At 37.9% G+C, this 18,649-nt stretch overlaps 1 protein-coding gene across 1 annotated transcript in view; it reads left to right on the forward strand.

The window, feature by feature from the left end:
- LOC136876384 (RNA demethylase ALKBH5) overlaps positions 1-14,123 on the forward strand; it is a 151,810-nt gene extending 137,687 nt beyond the window's left edge. Inside the window, exon 8 of the mRNA XM_067150285.2 lies at positions 13,072-14,123. The gene's annotated coding sequence lies outside the window, so the exon portion shown is untranslated. The remainder of the gene's footprint in view (positions 1-13,071) is intronic.
- Positions 14,124-18,649: the final 4,526 nt, after the last annotated feature.

Here is an 18,649-nt window from a genome sequence, read left to right on the forward strand (position 1 = left end):
TTTTTCAATGCAAGAGGATACCGTGTTTTCTAATTGTGTGTCCTTGAGGAAGCCATTGGTTTTTCTTATTTCAATATTGCACAGAATTATATCAGATGTTGCAGTAGAGCAAGGAGATGTCTCTATAGAGACAGAGCAAATAAATGAATTGGGTCTTCTTAAGGATGTTAAGCAACCCAACAGTAGAACTGTACGACTCACTATCCCAACCCTCATCATTCTTAGCAATTTCTTCAAAAACCTGTCAGATCATCATAGCGTGGAAATATTGTCATAATTTATAACTTTCATTTCCGTGTTGACGTTTGACTTATATAATAGGAATCAGTCGAGGGATGTTCCACCATTCAACACTTTATATAAATGTAACATCTATTAAATTAATACCTGTTTCGATTCACTTGGAATCTTCATCAGTTTGAAGAAAATAAATACCGTATGATCTTGAATATCACCCGCCACCGAATAAGACCCTCACACTTATTTTGAAAGAACAAAATTTTAAAAAAAGTGAAGTCAAAATTATTTACAATCTTTACTAACACACATCAAATGATTAGAAAATACAAATAAAAGTAAACAAACATTTCCAAAACGATATCAAACGAGTTCATTCATCATCATCATCATCATCATCATCATCATCATTACCAACTTTGGAATTTCCATCACCTTCCCACAAAATGTCATCATCGCCGCCATCCTTAGCATTAGAAATGCTACATTTCCTGAAGCTCTTCTGTATGAGGTCCCCAGGGATACAATTCTATGCCATCAAAATCCACTAACACAGCAGCTGAACTTCCGGGCGCTGAATGCGACCAGTTGGCATCAGTGTGTGTTTATCAGCCACCATCCATTCTGTATAGAGCTATTTCAAGGCTGCTTTAAATGGACGGTTCACACAGACATCCAGCGGCTGTAGCATAGACATCCTGCCCGGAATGACTGCTAGGTCGGTTTTCCCATCGTTGATAGGTTTCTTCACAGCGTCTTTTGTGTGGCCGCGGTAACTCTCGAGAACAAGCAAGCTCTTTTGTCCCAATAATGCACCAGGGCAACGTTGCCAGACACACTTTACCCAGTCTTCCACAAGTGAACTGTCCATCCAGCCGGAGTTCTGAGATCTGACGATAATACCAGCGGGTAGATTTTTAGGAAGCGTCTTTCGCTTGAGAACAATGTAGGCGGCAATTTGGTTCCATCGGCGAGAATACACAACATTACTGTACACCATTGTTTTTCATTACCACCTGTTCTAATGGTAACACTTTGTGCACCCTTAACATTCACAGTCCTGTCCACTGGCATTTCAAAGTAGACTGGTGTCTGATATGCATTGCCAATTTGGGAAAGCAAATATGCATTTTCCTTCCGCAACCGAATTACGTGACGCTGAAACGGCAATAACTTTTCATCGTAGGCACCAGGAAGACACGGTGAAATTGAGGTACGCCTTCGTATGCTCAATCCATTTCTTTTATAAAAATTACAAACCCATCCTCGGCTTGCCTTAAACCCTTGCAATGAAAGTTTAGCTGACACATTTCGTTTGACACACCATATCCCACTTCCCGCCTTTCTGTCACATATTTATAAAGGTTTTTTTTTCAATTTCGGGAAACTGTACACTCAGTCCAAAAGCTCTACGATCTACTGACGCCAAGCACGGAAGTAGCGTATATTGAGAGCGGAGAGAGCATTGTTTGATACAGGTGTTGATTCCCATAAGGGAATCTGAAATATTTGTTCCGAATGAATGTCCAGTGAGCATTGTTGCCAAGCCGTGCCAGCAGTGATGCCCAATTTACGCGCATTCGGAAAGATAAATTTCCCAAAATTTTAAATAAGACCCGCACCCAATTTTGGAAGCGATATTTTCGAAAAAACAGTGCGAATGGTATTCAAGATTATACGGTAAATCAAAAGGGTATCTGAATTAACACACATTTAACATAAAATTTGCCTTAAAATACTCTTAAAGTGGTTGATATGAGTTATGTGTCATAAAAAAAAAACGTTACATTTAAAGAACTTCCTTGGGTTTAAGTCACAAATAATTGGAGCATGTATGTAGAATGTTGAGGAGAGTTTTAAACTCGTGTGTAAAAACTTGTAGTTGAGGATGTTATGAAGTTCCTTTAATTTAATTTAATTAATTAATTAATTTATTTATTTATCTCCACTTGTATCAGGCTCCTCGTTTTAATCTTTCCTATCCTAACTTCCTTGGTCTACTCCGATTCTTTTCCAATTTCACAGTATTAGATTTGTGAAAGGGAGTCTTTCATTTTCACACCCTTCGTGGCTCTTCCCTTTCTTTTGCCAATATGTTCATTCTTCGAAGTGTTGGACCTCTTCCATTTTTCTCTGATTAGTGTTGAGAGAAAATGGTTGCCCAGCTGTACTTCCTCTTTAAACAGTAACCACTTTTAATCTCAGCAACTTTCATCCTGTTAAGAGGCAATGTTGCTTTATGTAAGCATTGGTCTCACTACTATCTTATAAACTTACCCCTTCAATCTCACAGATATCCTTCATCCACCTGTTACCTGGTAAATCTACTTCCAGTTTTTTCAGCCAACCTGGATCTACTGTATTTAGTTCTTTCTCTGTCTTTTCCACTTTCTTCAACAATCTATTCTAGGTATCTGAAACGGTCTGCCATTTGGATGTTGTTTCCATCTAATCTCGGGTCATTTCCACCCTCTCTAATTTCATGACAAAGATTCTTCAGCTTACCTTTAGTCCTCTTTCCTCCAGAACAGTTTTCTGTTGTTTTAGTTTCTCTGCTGCAATGATCTAGATTTTGTACATAGTGCAGTATCGTCAGTATATACGTCATGCCTAGAGGAACCTGTTTGTATTGAAAATGTTTGCCTAATTTTGTCCTTTTTTAACAGTTATTTTGGTATATTTTTAGCTACTTTTATTTTATTTCATCAATAATTTCGCTAAATTGAAATAAAATTTCACTTTTCAGCTATAAAAGGTAAACCAATAACTTAGTTGATTGCATATTTGCATAAGCATATAAATATATGAGTTAACACTTCTGCTTAAAACACGTAGAGTATTACACATTATATCAAAACATGGAAGTTTGAAAAAATTGTATCAGCCATCACTAACAAGTATGGCCTAGCCTAAGTATATAATTTACACATCAGTCTGAAAAAGACCGAGATACCATGAGTTCCATATTACTGGTAGTCAGAGCTGTTCTACTGTCAGACATTGCAATACATTGAGAATGCCCTCTCACTATCAGCATTACTGACAGGGATCCATAAAGCCTTCACTGCAGCTTCCACAAAATGCTCATATTCTGGTTTCAGGGAAAGAAGAATGGCAATCACATCAATATCTCTACCTGCTCTACATGAACTAGTAACTAGATCCCTAAACACAGTGTATGGTTCAAGGTATTCTGACCGAGCTCGATAGCTGCAGTCGTTTAAGTGCGGCCAGTATCCAGTATTTGGGAGATACTAGGTTCGAATCCCACTGTCGGCAGCCCTGAAAATGGTTTTCCATTGTTTCCCATTTTCACACCAGGCAAATGCTGGGGCTGTACCTTAATTAAGGCCACGGCCGCTTCCTTCCCACTCCTAGCCCTTTCCTGTCCCATCGTCGCCGTAAGACCTATCTGTGTCGGTGCGGCGTAAAACAACTAGCAAAAAAAAAAAAAAAAAAAGGTATTCTGACATTGAAAGTTCTCGTAAGATGGGAATTTGCTTTATTAGACGAGAGAGTTCATCATTTTCTAAATCCCCTTCCATTATGCTTCTTGGATCAAACAGTTTACCAAGAGAAGAAATGATAAACTTTCCTGTGTTAAACTCTATTAATTGGTTGAGCTTTTTCAGGCTTGCTCTACCTACAGATTGAAACAAAGATGTTAGTGGTGCCTGCATTGGTTTTGGTAGTTTGAAAAGTTTATCCGAGGTTGTCTAAAAAAAAAAACAAAAAAAAAAAACCATCCTCTAGTAATTTAAAGCCCTTTGAAAGGTCGCTAAGCTTAGATTTAAGTACATGAATTAACAGCATGTTGGAACGCTCTAATGTGAGCAGCAAGTTACAACATTTTGAGCAATGCTCAACAAGAAAAACAGCTAGGTAATGAATTTTTGTGACTTCATTTGGGGTCAAGGCTTTGAAATAGTTCACAGCAACACTCTCGGCTTCAGTAGTTTCAATAAAGTCTGCTAGATCATGAAGATAGTCTCCAAGGTACTCAAGAGTTTTAAACCACGAGTGTTCCACCTGGTGATCACAGGAATAGGGAAGAGTTTAGCTTTAGTGGGTTCATTTTCATATTTCTGCTTCAGGGATTGAGTATATGCATGCTTTCTCTTTCGTGTATTAAGGAAGATGTGTTTTGCCTGTACAACACATTTGTTCAAAGCACTAAGTTCCATGGCCCACACACTGCCCACCAAATTCAGTTTATGAGCCCAACACTGCGTGTGTACCAACCCTTCTGAAACTAGAACCCTAATTGCAGTTATACACTTGCCCATGTAACGTGCTGAATCTGAAGTTATAGAAACTACATTCTGGTACCGAATTTCAAGTTTGTGAATTACACTCGTAATTGCTTGTGAACATTCTGTAGCATTAGCATTTGTTGCAATAACTTTCACTCCCCCCTACAAATAATTTCTGAACTGTACTATCGGCACAACTAAGCACTTTTATCAGAACAATAAATACACATTGCCCTTTTTTATCAGTAGTTTCATCACAAAGAATTGAAACTCTCTCATCTTTCACAGCTCCTTTTAATCCTTTCTCCTCCTCCTCTTTGATGATTCAAGGTACAGAACCTTCCCTCAGTCTTCCAGCTGTGGGCAAGTCTCCAGTACCTTAAAAAAAATCAATAGGCCTAATATTAGAGGGCTATTTGACATCATTTGAATTAATTAAATGATTTATAATTGTAAGTAAATGAGGGATCTAACATTATCTAGGCCTAAGTATCATTAAACAAGAATATACTATAATAACCGTACAAAGTTATCAGAGAAACATAACCTCACATCTCTTCCTCAGAAAAAATTTATAGTATTGCACAAACCTGGTATATATTTCTCCATCCACTCTCGGGTTGTGGGTATTATTTATGCTAAAGTTCAGTAGAGGGCTTCTGACAAATAGAAGTCTGGAAGCTCGTATTTTCCCGCCCACTTTGTTGGCAAATCTGTTCCTGCCCGAAGCGAGAAGCATGCTGTGTTCATATCGTTTCATTTGTGTGGCATCAGTTTAAGTATTACCACATGTTAGGATGCCTGGTGTCAGTTCTCATTATAGGTTGTTCACGGCCAAAGAAAAGCTCCATATTATTGAATCGGCAGAGCAAATTGGTAAATATGCTGTGGGAAGGAAGTATGATGTAGATGAGAGTTCCATACATGATGCGAGGGGAAAAAGTGTCTCTTGAACAAATAGTAAACCCCGGGTATCTCCTGGACAAAAAACAAAGTTTCCAGGAAAAGAAAAACAAAAGCAAGTTACATGAATAGGTCAGTTGACAGCCAGTGTTCTCCCCCAGGACCTTTTTAATGGGTGAACCGCCTAGCTGTTTTTACAGACCGCCTGGTTAACATAACCTAGATGTGTGCTAGTTACATAATATGAACACATAGTTGAGGAGTCATTGGTTGTTTCGAATCAAAATATATATACTGTGAAACTGTTTATTTAAATGATTAAAATTCATTGTTGTCAGCATAATTACATTGGAGTTTAGGTGTTTTGCTTCATTATCACATAGCGTTTTGCGTGAGCAGCTCTTGGATCACCGTGGAATAGCATGCGAGCACTCGTCTCGATTCCGTATGACGTCACAAACCCGCATGGCACTCCACAGCAACGGAGTGGCCAAGCACGATGATAAGCGATTATGAAAGAGTGGTAGAACACTAGAAGTTCAAAATTCTCTGTTATTACTTGAATTAATAACGATTATAACAAATTCCATTCAATACAAATGGAAGAAATACACTGTATAATATTGGCCAGGATCATTAGAGACCATTATAAGAACGAGATAGTGATTGTAATATATTAGTAGTGTTCTAAAACGCAAAATTCTAACTACATTCTCTCAATATAGAAATACATTTACGAATCATTTGGAGAGGATTGTCTGTTGCAGCAGCATTATTAAAGTCATGCATCCCAATATGATGCTTGGTATCAGCATCCTCCCAGTCACCTTGGTGAAGTCATTAACAGTGTTATTCTGATAATAATAATGTTGTCTTTACGTACCAGTAACTACTTTGGACGGTTTTCGGAGACGCCTAGGTGCCGGAATTGTGTCCCTAGGAGTTCTTTTACGTGCCAGTAAATCTACCGAGGCTGACATTTTTAAGCACGTTCAAATACTACCGGACTGAGCCAGGATCGAACCTGCCAAGTTGGGGTCAGAAGGCCAGCTCCTAAATAGTCTGAGCCGCTCGGCCGGGCAACAATATCACTAGCACCTACAGAGAAATTACTGACATTCAGTCCTTCAATACTTATTTCATTTAGTGTTAAGGCGAATACTACACTAATATTTGAGATTATCATAAGTTAAGATTTAACCGAGTTTGGGGTTTTGTTCATGATTTTATTCTTGATTTGAAATGTATGTACTTCGCATATATCGAACCATATCATTGTCTTGGAATAATTGTTATTTTAAATACACTTCCTTCGATATATCACGATTTGATTTCCGCTAGTTTCGTTGTTACAAGTAATTTAACCAAATACAGTACAGACAATATGCGACACTTCCGGATTTAGCCTTGTTAAAATGGGAGACAAGTCACAAGTGGCGCTCCTAGTGGCTTGACCTGAAAATTCGCGCTAAATTCAAATATCAATGGAAATGTATATACGGAAATGGATAAATAAGTTACGTCTAGGAAGAAAATGTTACTAAGATATTAACTTCAAAGTTGCTAAAGCAATTCTGGATAAATAAATGAATGAATTATTTAACAGGTTATTATTTAAAGACTGAAATTAGGCATATAATCAAGATGTGAAATGCATTACTTTTTAGCTTTAGAATTCCTGCCTGAACATTCATGGTTAGATTTTTCTTTTTTCTCATTTAAAAGCATTTGTATCATATCAAAACACTTGTCAACAAAAATATCAGCACATTCCTGACACACATGATTCAGTGAATTTACATTTAAGAGCTGGACAATTTTCCTTTTAACTTGAAGCCTACTAACAGAAAGAAAATCTATAAATTTAGCCTCAAAACATTCAAACTTTCCCTATAAGCAATACTTGCATAATGCCATTACATGAGGGTAAAGCAAATTTGCATCATCATATTGTTTCAACAAAATATGTACATATCTAAAATCACCCATATTTTCTTCGGTGCTTGACAACGCATTACGGCATTCCAAATGGGGTAACTTGAAACACAACCAGCCACACTCATATGCATATGTATTTTCCTGAATTAAATCAAACCCACAGATCACACCTACAACAACACATCGGTATTGAAGGTTAACTGCTGCACTATACAATAAAATATGCATATTGTATTTTAAGCCAGTTAAAATATGGATCAAGCAGGTCAGAAGATTATGAAGTACTATAAAAATCTCTTTGTCACTGGAAGAATATATATGCAAACACAATATTACTTACATTTTCTTGTCACGAGGGAAATGGAAGAAAGACCGCGCATTCTTCTCTACTTCATAGTTACTGCAGCCAAACACAGCACATACCTTTCCCCCTCATGTTGAGAGGAGATATCAAGGAATGACGCACGCTACTATTTAATTATGTCAACTCACTGAAAATGCATAAATAACATCAAAAACTTCACACACAAATACACGTGCTCTTATGACAGAATCAGTACTTCTCAGGTTAATCCGCTAGAGAGAGCTGTAATAGCTGTCCCTCGATATGTCGCTGAGTGTCGCATATTGTCTCTACTGTATTTGATTTTTACGAATGGTCAGAAATACCGACGCGTATTCCCATGGACTCAATTCTGGGGTAGTGTCCATTTCCAGGCATAGAACTCAATTCGAGACGGACTTTCTCGACTCCACTCCATCGCTAGCTCATCATAACGGTTTACTGAATACTTCAATACAATATTTGGTATTGCGCATTTGCTACCGCAGCCATTTTGACGGAAAATATCAATCTACGAAACACACAAATCGATAGAGTATGTGTTAGTGTTCAGTGTCACCAACTTAGTTGTTTTCGAAGCAAATCTTTTTGTTCGGTGTTCTTTTGGTTTCTTTAATATTTACTACTACTAACAATGGACTTCAGTTGATTTATGGTTCCGATTTAATTACATTTTAACTATTGTTAATGTCAGTGTTTTCCATTTGTGCTTTACTTTCTAATTAGCTGCCTCTGTGGATCCGTGGTAGAGTGTCGGCCTCCGAATCCCAAGATAGCGGGTTCAAACCCGGCAGAGGTAGTCGGATTTTTGAAGGGCGGAAAAAAGTCCATTCGACACTCCATGTCGTACGATGTTGGCATGTAAAAGATCTCTGGTGATACATTTGGTATTTACCCGACAAAATTAATTAAATCTCAGCCATAGACGCCCAAGAGAGATCCGGTTTACTCTGTCTGCCATCTAGCGGACCTAGAGTAAAACGGAACGTCGAAATTGACGAGCAGACAGCCAGATGGCGTCAAATCGAAATGTCTGCACACGGTAGCTGAGGCCACACGATTATTATTATTATTATTATTATTATTATTATTATTATTATTATTATTATTATTATTTCTAATTCACGAATATTGGTATTATTTTCAATCTCTTTGGCGGGAATTACCTAAATGAACTGCCCGTTTCATTTCTTTGTGTTTTTGATGCCAAATTTTGTGTTCTCAAAATTAGCAAGAAATTAGTCAAACATCTACTCTTCTAAGTTTCTTTAAGAAAGAACCTAGTAAAAGTAATAATTTAACACCAGGAGAGATTTCCAAAAAAGACATTGCTGAGGCCGGCTCATCTGGTAAAGTGGAAAGTATACAAAATGAAAAACCACAAGTGAAACATTCTTCTAAACACCCGCTTGTCGGGCATCAGCAATGACTGGTTTAAGCAATTCACGTGGTTAGTTGTGAAAGAAAATGGTATGTTACGTTCCTCATGTATAAAATGTTCATTGAAGAAACCAACAAAGAAAGAAGTGACTTGGTTGACTATACCGTGTGCAAGACTTCAAAAGGAGAATTTAGCTGACCATGAACAAAGCAAGCTGCATACCGATTCTTGTTCAAACTTAAGTGAAAGACGTGCATTGGAAGAAGCTGGATTTGGGCAAATAGAAAAATCAGTTTCTATTTTAAACAATTTACAGAGAGATGCTTTTCTCCGAGCCCTATGATCAATGTATTGGTTGGCAATAAATGAGCTACCACACACTACATTATACGGAAAATTGCTCAAACACTGTGAGACTGTGGGTTGTACATATCTAAAGCATCTTAATATTAGTGATAATGCTTAGTTATACTTCAGAAAGAATAATGCAGGAGATACTTGATGTTATAGCTTCAGAAATTAGATGTGAAATATTAAAGAACATACAGTCAGCAGATTATTTCAGTGTTCTGCGTGATGAAACTACAGATATTTCTGTACTGAAGCAACTTATTGTGTACATAAAATATGTCAACCAACTTGAAAAAGAGGTTAATGTTAATTTTGTGTCAACCTGCAACATCATTGATGGTAAAGCTGAGACCATAACAAATAAACTAACTGAAATCGTTGAAAATTTAGGGTTAAAAACTAGTAATTTGGTAGGTCTAGGATCTGATGGGGCAGCTGTCATGATTGGTAAGCAAAAGGGAGTAGCAACACTGCTAAGAGAGAAAACAAATGGTCTCATAGAAAACTGCCACTGCATTAACCACAGATTGGCACTTGCTAGTGCCCAGGCAGTAGCTGAAGTGCCTTATTTAGTGAAGTTTAATGACATTTTAAGACAACTCTTTTTCTTTTTTCAAAATTCCTCAGTCAGGATGGCTGGTTTAACTGAAACCCAGAATATCATGGACAGCCCTCAAATTAAACTAAAAATGGCCAGTGATACTAGATGGTTTTCTCATGATCCTGCTGTACAGTCTCTAAGATCTATGATGAGTGTTGTTGCTACACTTGAAAGAGAGGCCACTGAAAGGAATGATATTACAGCTGAAGGCTTAAGCAAGTGCATGAAGACATACAATTTCTTAGCTGCAATTATGATGCTTTCAGATATCTTACCTCTTCTGTGCACATTGTCTAGAGCTTGGCTAACGCAAGATATTGACTTGACAGAAATTGAGCCAATCTTAGAAGCCACAAAACTCAGCATCTTACAATTGAGAGATACTCCAGGAAAACATTTTCAGAGTCTCAATCACTTGCTGGTGAATGGTCAGACTTCCCATAACTTATTCAGATTTCGATGTTGTGACCTTCAAGACAACAATTTGTAACAAGTACATAGATACTGTTATCCAACATCCAGAACACTGATTTCCAGATATACCCAGCATTTCCTGCTTTTCAATAGAGGTTAATGCAAAAAGTCAAGATCAGAATGAAGCTTCTGAGTTGCTTCTTGATTTCTACTCTAAAATGGGAAGCCCTCCAGTCATAAATTACAATAGCACTAAACTGAAATGGTTTGTTGCATCAAAAATGTTCCAAGGAGAGTCCTACATTGGATTAAGACCTAAACAAATAATGATGAAGTTTGCAACAACATGCGAGCTTAAGGAATCTTTTCCAAATTTAGCAAGACTAGCTGCTATTGGACTGTCCATACCTGTGAGCACAGCTGAATGTGAAATCGGATTTTCGGCTTTGAAGAGAGTTAAAACCTGTTTGAGGAATCGTATGAAGCAGAGCACACTCAACAATTTGATGCTGATTTCACCAGAGGGACCAGACTCAACAGAATTCAATTATGTAAGAGCTGCAGACAACTGGGCCTCAAAGAAGAAGAGAAGAATCAACATATAAAACGTCATGCTAAAAGTAAATTTCAATTTTTTTAATGGTAGAAAAAGATTATCTTATTTTGTCTTGTTCATGTTAAGAGTGAAAATCAGTTTTTCAGTTTATGTTTAGCTCTATGACATTATTGTTAATCCAAGCATGTGCTCTGCCTATATCAACCAGAGGGGAATAAACAATTTATTTATTGAAATATTATCATTCATTTTTGAAGTAGTATTCCCCCACTCGGCTACTTATTTCTGCCACCTGGCTGACAAAAAATTCTCAGGAGAACACTGAAAGCTATAGCAAAAGTAAAGGACTTTAAAAAGAAAGAAAGAAAAATAACACACACCTAGAGAGTTAGCCATGCTGTTAGGAGCGCGCGGCTGTGAGCTTGCATCTGGGAGATAGTGGATTCGAATCCCACTGTCAGCAGCCCTAAAGATGGTTTTCCGTGGTTTCCCATTTTCACACCAGGCAAATGCTGGGGCTGTACCTTAATTTTTTTTAAGTTGTTTTACGTCGCACCGACACAGATAGGTCTTACGGCGTCGACGGGACAGGAAAGGGCTAGGAGCGAGAAGGAAGCAGCCGTGGCCTTAATTAAGGTACAGCCCCAGCATTTGCCTGGTGTGAAAATGGGAAACCACGGAAAACCATTTTCAGGGCTGCCAACAGTGGGGTTCGATCCTACTATCTCCCGAATACTGGATACTAGCCGCACTTAAGCGACTGCAGCTATCGAGCTCGGTGTACCTTAATTAAGGCCACGGTCGCTTCCTTCCAACTTCTAGGCATTTCCTATCCCATCATCGCCATAAGACCTATCTGTGTCGGTGCAACGTAAAGCCATTAGCAAAAAAAAAGGTTTTAAGGCTAGTCGTGGATGACTTGCATGAGTTTTGTAATAAAATTACTTTAATTTACTGACTGAGTGGCCGCGTGGTTTGGGTCATGTAGCTATCACCTTGCGTATGACATTTGGGTCTTGTTGGTTTTCTTACCTGAGCCATAATGAGGTTTTAGAAGACTTCAGGGATCTTTTTATTCCTGTGCATAGACTACCTGTTCTGAAAGAATGAAGTCCAGTGCTGTTAGTTTGCATGATGTAGCTAGCTGTCAGTTGACCAGCTTGCATAACTATTTTTTTCTTTCTTACAAGTTGTTTTACGTCACGCCAACACAGATAGGTCTTACGGCAACAATGGAATAGGAATGGGCTAGGAGTGGGAAGGAAGCGGCCATGGCCTTAATGAAGGTACGGCCCCATTTGCCTGGTGTGAAAATGGGAATCCACGGAAAACCATCTTCATAACTGCCGACAATGGGGTTTGAACCACTATCTCCCGAATGCAAGCTCACAGCTGCGCAACCCTATCTGCATGGCGAACTTGCTCAATAGATGTGTAGCATTTGAGCGATTGCAGTCATTTGATGACTCGTGCAGTAGAGCTCTGTTGTGTTGGATCCACATGGTTACTGCCTTTCTTGTACCACATCATTTTGCAACATCGTTCATTGTACTTTTTTTTTTTGGTCCTGAAAATCATGGTTTCCAAAAGAGCATCACATATGTTGTTTGCATAATTATGATGCAACTCTATATTTGTTGGTTGTTTTCTGGCTCTGAAGTGCTTTTTCACAATAGCAGTGTGGAAAGAAGCAGGAACTGACCTTTCACTCTGTCCTCATATGTCTTCCTATCTGAAGTCCTCTCTTTCTTTATATGTCTTCATCACATGGTGGTTTTTTTTTTTTTCCCCTCTCCTTTTCATTACATTATGTATGAATTTCATGTGTTTTTTTTAGGAATTTCCTGGGATACAGTTTAAAAGATGATTGGTTGAGTGACTTTGTAGAAACTGCTGTATCATGTAAAAAAAAATATTCCTACCCTTCGATGATCTCATGATTTGTATGTTACATAATATGTTTGTGTGATGTTGAACAAGATTATATTGATGAAAGGATATGAGTGGTTAGAGTCAACTTGATACCACAATATTTTGGATGATGTAGTATGCCTTTTCTTGATAATATACTAAGTCTTTGATTGAATGTTCCAGGGAACTTTGTTGTTCGTATGCACATGGCCTAAAGTGCAGAGGTTGTGCCCAGCACAATACCGTGCCTACGAGTCCGGTTGGCAAGATCAAGAGACTAAAAAGTAAAGCAAAGCAATCACATTTCTTAGATTATATCAGCGTTTTTAAAAATTTATTTTAGTTAGCAAGCATTTGTTTTTGTTATTTTGTACAAGAATCTTGTACGCAAGTCTGTGATGATGCAAATTTCAGCCAAAAGACTTACTCCATGTTATTTGTTTGTGAGTATTAATACAGCACGGTATTGTAATACACTAGGAAGCAGACAATACACTTTTGGAGAAGTATGATGTCTTGAAGAAGTATGTTCATTTGTATATGATGTGTGTAATTATTAACCAGTTTTGTACAAAAGTTCTATTTATGACAACTGTAAATAATGTTGTACAGATGTGTATTATGCATTTGCTCTTTATTACAATTCTGTGTTCTACTTACGTTTTTGTGATAAAATGAAATTCAGTACCCTTCACATGATTGTAAAATAAAGATTGTTTTTAGTCACAAATGTTCTCATGCTATGACAAGTGACGTGTAAATTGAAGTCCCGAAGATATCGCACTGTGTATTCAATCAGTGCTCATGCTGTGACAAGTGACATGTGTAAATTGAAGTTCTGAAGATATCACACTTCGTATTCAATCAGTTCTCATGCTAGGACAAGTGACATGTGTAAATTGAAGTCCCGAGGATATCACACTTTGTATTCAATCAGTAATGAGGCAGTGCCTCAATGTATTCAGTTACCTTCCGTAAAAACTTGTCAAATAAATGGAGGCACTTCAAAATTTTTCCTGATCCTTCATACTATAATAACTGAGGAAAATAGTAAAAATTAACTTCTTAAATGAGCTTTCCATAAGAAATTTCTTATTCATTTCATATTCCTCTAATGACCCTTCCTTTCTTTCCTGTTGTTGTGGGATCTATTCCCATTTCCTGTGCTGCATCCTGTTCATAATCTCTTGATTGTAACCTGTGAACAGCAACCAAGTCTGCTTATTATTAATAAACCTTTTTCTTATGAGGTAACATTTCAACAGCTATTATTTTCTGTTACCATATAACCTCCATATTCTGGCTCTTCTATGTATACTCATGTACTTGGGACATGGATACGTGGTCCTTCTTCAATGCATATGAAATTATCAGAATAACAAATCATATCTTAGTACAGATTTAGTGTAAAACTGTAGCTTATGGCTTAAGATTAACAATTGTTTGAAACTTAAGATGTGCTTGGTTTTTTCATGCTCCGGTATGTAAACACACATTCTGTTTTATAGTTCTTACTGTTCAGCTCTTCTTTCTGACCTCTTTTTCCAGTTAACTGGTGTCAGCACTAATGTGGATTAAGCCTAGTTTTATGCACTTCCTAACACCAACCCTGTGTGGAAGGATGCATTCACCGTTATATGTTTCTATGGTAATTGGTTTGTAGTGTGATATGTTGTATGCAAATGAAGATGTGCAGCCATGAAGCTAGAGGAATTAACCAGATGTGTCTAAAATCCCCAGTTTGACCAGGAATTGAACCCATGGGTGAATGAGCCAAAGGCCTGTACGCTGACCATTCACCTAAAGAACTGGACATAGTTGCTATTAACATTCAAACCCAGCAGCAGGTGCAAAGGGGAAATTTTTTATGATGATGATGATGATGATGATGATGATGATGATGATACCGAAACAAGAAGACAATAAAAGATGCAGAAATTTGTTTAAAGTATAGTGTCCAGATGTTTGAGGTATTCTTCAAATTCTTAGTAGTAAGATAAAGCTCTGTGAATTGTCCTTAAGAGTCTGATAGAACAGCCAAAGATTTGCTGAGTGTTCTGTTGAGTTGCTCTACAAATCACATGATGGTGAATTTGCCTTCCACTTTCTGTACATTAACTATATCTTTCTTCAGTTGTCATTGCTAGGCTGATGACCTAACAGATAGATTTTTATACAGTTGTCTTTTGATTCCTCTGATATTTTGTAGAATGCTGCATGTGAAAAGTTTTCCTTATCAGAAAAGTTCTGTAGTAAAACATTTATGATGAAAATGTGGTTGAAGATGTTACTTTACCTTTAAGTGCATCAAATCATCTTTGAACTGTGCAGTCTTCAATACTAGTGTAGGCCTACTAGTGTAAATTGTGTCATCATACTAGGTGTTTTCATTGTGCTAGTGGAATCTCATTTCAGTTTTCTGAGGATAACAATTAAGTAGGATCAGAAGAAAAGCCGATAAATCCAAAAAGCATTTGTTAAAGAATTAAAAAAATGCTCATAAAGTTGTGGCTGTCGGCTTGCATTCAGGAGATAGTGGGTTCGAACGCCACTGTTGGCAGCCCTGAATATGGTTTTCCTTGGTTTCCCATTCTCACGCCTGGCAAATGCTGGGGCTGTACCTTAATCAAGGCCATGGTCGATTCCTTCCCACTCCTAGCCCTTTCCTGTCCCATCATTGCCATAATACCTATCTGTGTTGGTGTGCTGTAAAACATATAATAAATTTTAAATTAAGTTGTGGTTCAAGTTATGAAAGAGAAAAACTACACCAAATATAAGAATGAGAATATTCCAAGACTTAAATCAAATGTGAAATATCCATTTTCATTACCCAGGTATTAAACTCAAAAAACTGGTAATACCTGGTTTTGATCAGACTTCAGGTATTTAGTCAAATTAGATAAGCATTTACTCTTGAGTACATCATTTAGTTTGTTACAAACAAATGCAGTTTTATTATATTAAAGATGAAATGTCATATTCAAAACAATCACACTGTTCATCTTATTATTACTCATTTGTCATCTTCATTGTTTTTATTATCCTAAAGCACCCCCCTATGGGTGGGGGACGCAGATGAAGAATACACCCACGGTATCCCCTGCCTGTCGTAAGAGGCGACTAAAAGGTGCAACGAAGGGATGATCAAATTAGGACCATGAGACTACTTGCAATTAGTACCACCACGCAGGGAACACCATAGGTCGCTTTTACTTGCGCGTAGTAGCACTATGTTAGGTACACAATAGGTTTGTGATTAGTAGCGACAGTGTGTGTTCAGGATGCATTTTACAGTACCTGTGTTTTGTACTACTATATGAGTGACACCATGGTTCTGCTTTGCCTAGGATTAGTACCCACTATGTGAGGAATGCCACGGGATAGTGCGAGTCCCTGTAGTTAGTAAACTTGTGTGAAGAATGCCTGTAAATAGCGACACAATGTGCGAAACACTATAGGTATGTGTTACATGTGCGCGTTACATTACCTGTGAGTAGTACCATAATGTGTGGAATACCGCAAGTCTATGCTACTTTTGATTAGTACTGCAACATGACAAATACCATGGTTCTACTTTCCTAGCGATAAGTACTGTTATGAGGGGCCGATGACTTGCATTTTGGACCCGTTTAGACTACAAGCGTCATCGATTCAGTATTGTGCTTTAGAAGCAGTCCCTTGGTCAGTAATACTATTGTTTAATGCTAATTTGAGCGAATGTGGCGCATTGTGGGTCAGATCCACTGATTGTTTTAACTTCATATCCATCCATTCATTCTTTGTCCTCACGTTTTTAATTCCGGTCAGTGGAGGATTATGGATTTTTAATTGTCCTTACATTTCGTCTCATTTTATGTCATTATGGGCCGATGATCTAGATGTTAGGCCCTTTTAAACAACAAGCATCATCATCATATTATCCTAAAGCAGCTTCCTGTACCAAAAAAACATCATTATTCATATAATCCTTTCCTAATTTATTGACCATCAAACCCAATCTCATTCTATTTATTTTGAGTTATTAAATTATTTAATGTCTTCAAAGATTATGGATGATTTCCTCCTCTCTTTAAAAAACAAAACCACTTCTTTTCCTAAATAGACTCATTCCTATGAAGTATTTTATTTCAGTAATGTTTTTTTTTTGTCTTCTCTATCCCTTTTGTTGAAGTATTCTTAATGTATTTAAATTATGTAGTTTGATGTTGATTATTCCATACACATTTTTGTATGCCATTCTGGGAGATTAAATGTTTGATAATACATAATCCTTTCCTAAAGTTAGCCCAAATGCCATGTTCTTTATATTTTTTCACATTCTTCCTTTTTTATAATAACTGACTTTCTTCAGTAAATACTTTGCTGGATTTATTGAGCTTTGTTTAGTTATGTCTGTGGAATTGTGTGTGTTTAACCCAAAACTCCTCCCTGAAACAGAAAAACATGAGTGCTTCAAAAGTGAATTTATCAGGTGTTGTTCTGACACTCCTCAGTTAATTACACAAGATTTGCAATGGCTTTTTTTGCTATTTGCTTTACGTCGCACCGACACAGATAGGCCTTATGGCGACGATGGGATAGGAAAGGCCTAGGAAGTGGAAGGAAGCGGCCGTGGCCTTAATTAAGGTACAGCCCAGGCATTTGCCTGGTGTGAAAATGGGAAACCACGGAAAACCGTCTTCAGGGCTGCCGACAGTGGGGCTCGAACCCACTATCTCCCGATTACTGGATACTGGCCGCACTTAAGCGACTGCAGCTATCGAGCTCGGTGCAATGGCTTTAAGTCGGCTTACGCACGATGATGCTTTGCTGTGAATATTACGTTATTCCATGGTTTGCGATGTACAGATAAATGCAAGAAAGTAGCACAGGTATTGTTTATGATTATGGCCCTTTCTCCACTTCCTGACGAATTTTGGATTACTCTTAAGCGTGGCACCAACAAAGAGTAAGTTGTGTTTCCATAGTAAAATCCACACTTTGTGACTTCCATACGAGAGTAAATTACGTTTGTGGTATTTTATTTATTTCAGCTATTCCCATACTAAATTACTACAAGAGTAAAATGTTGAACAGCACTGTGTTATACTACATTCATCGTTAGCTGGAAACTATATCCAAGTATTCGTATTCTTCAGCTGTTTACATTTTCACACCTGCAGTGCTTTGTCAGTATGTTTCATATGACTTAGTAGCCCAATCTTGGCATGAAACACACAACACATGGAATGGCTGGGGGAGGGCGGGGCTGAGCTTGACGGAGTTCCCGTACGTGTTCCTTAGCCTCGTCGTGTTTACACCATTCCTCTTCAAACACAGTAACTAATGTAAAAACAGTCTGGCGCTAAAGTGTATGATTCTCAGCAATTGTATCCCAGGTTTGAGTGTTGGATTTCAGCTGTCTTCATAATGCGCTTTAGCTGGTCCTTGGAATGCATCAAAGGGGCTCAGTGCAGTCTTGTGCCGGAGCACCAACTGTTTGCTGATGTAATCAACAGACGTGTCAGCTCTCCCGATTTAAGCGGGAGACTCCCGATTTTTCATCGTTCTTCCCAATCGCTGGGACCAATGCCCCGTTGGTCTATAATACAGTTAAACACTCAAATAGCATAATAATAGGAAGTGAAAGTTGCAAGCGAATAACCTAACCTCAGAAGCAGCATGCCAAAGACATCTATCCGGGGCAGGACCTGCGTAAGTGCTAGTGTTACGTCACATGGTAATGCTTCTTGGTTGTATGTCTTAATATTTGTCTTGG

Source organism: Anabrus simplex, chromosome 6 (assembly GCF_040414725.1).
Source record: "Anabrus simplex isolate iqAnaSimp1 chromosome 6, ASM4041472v1, whole genome shotgun sequence".
Lineage (NCBI taxonomy): Eukaryota > Metazoa > Arthropoda > Insecta > Orthoptera > Tettigoniidae > Anabrus > Anabrus simplex.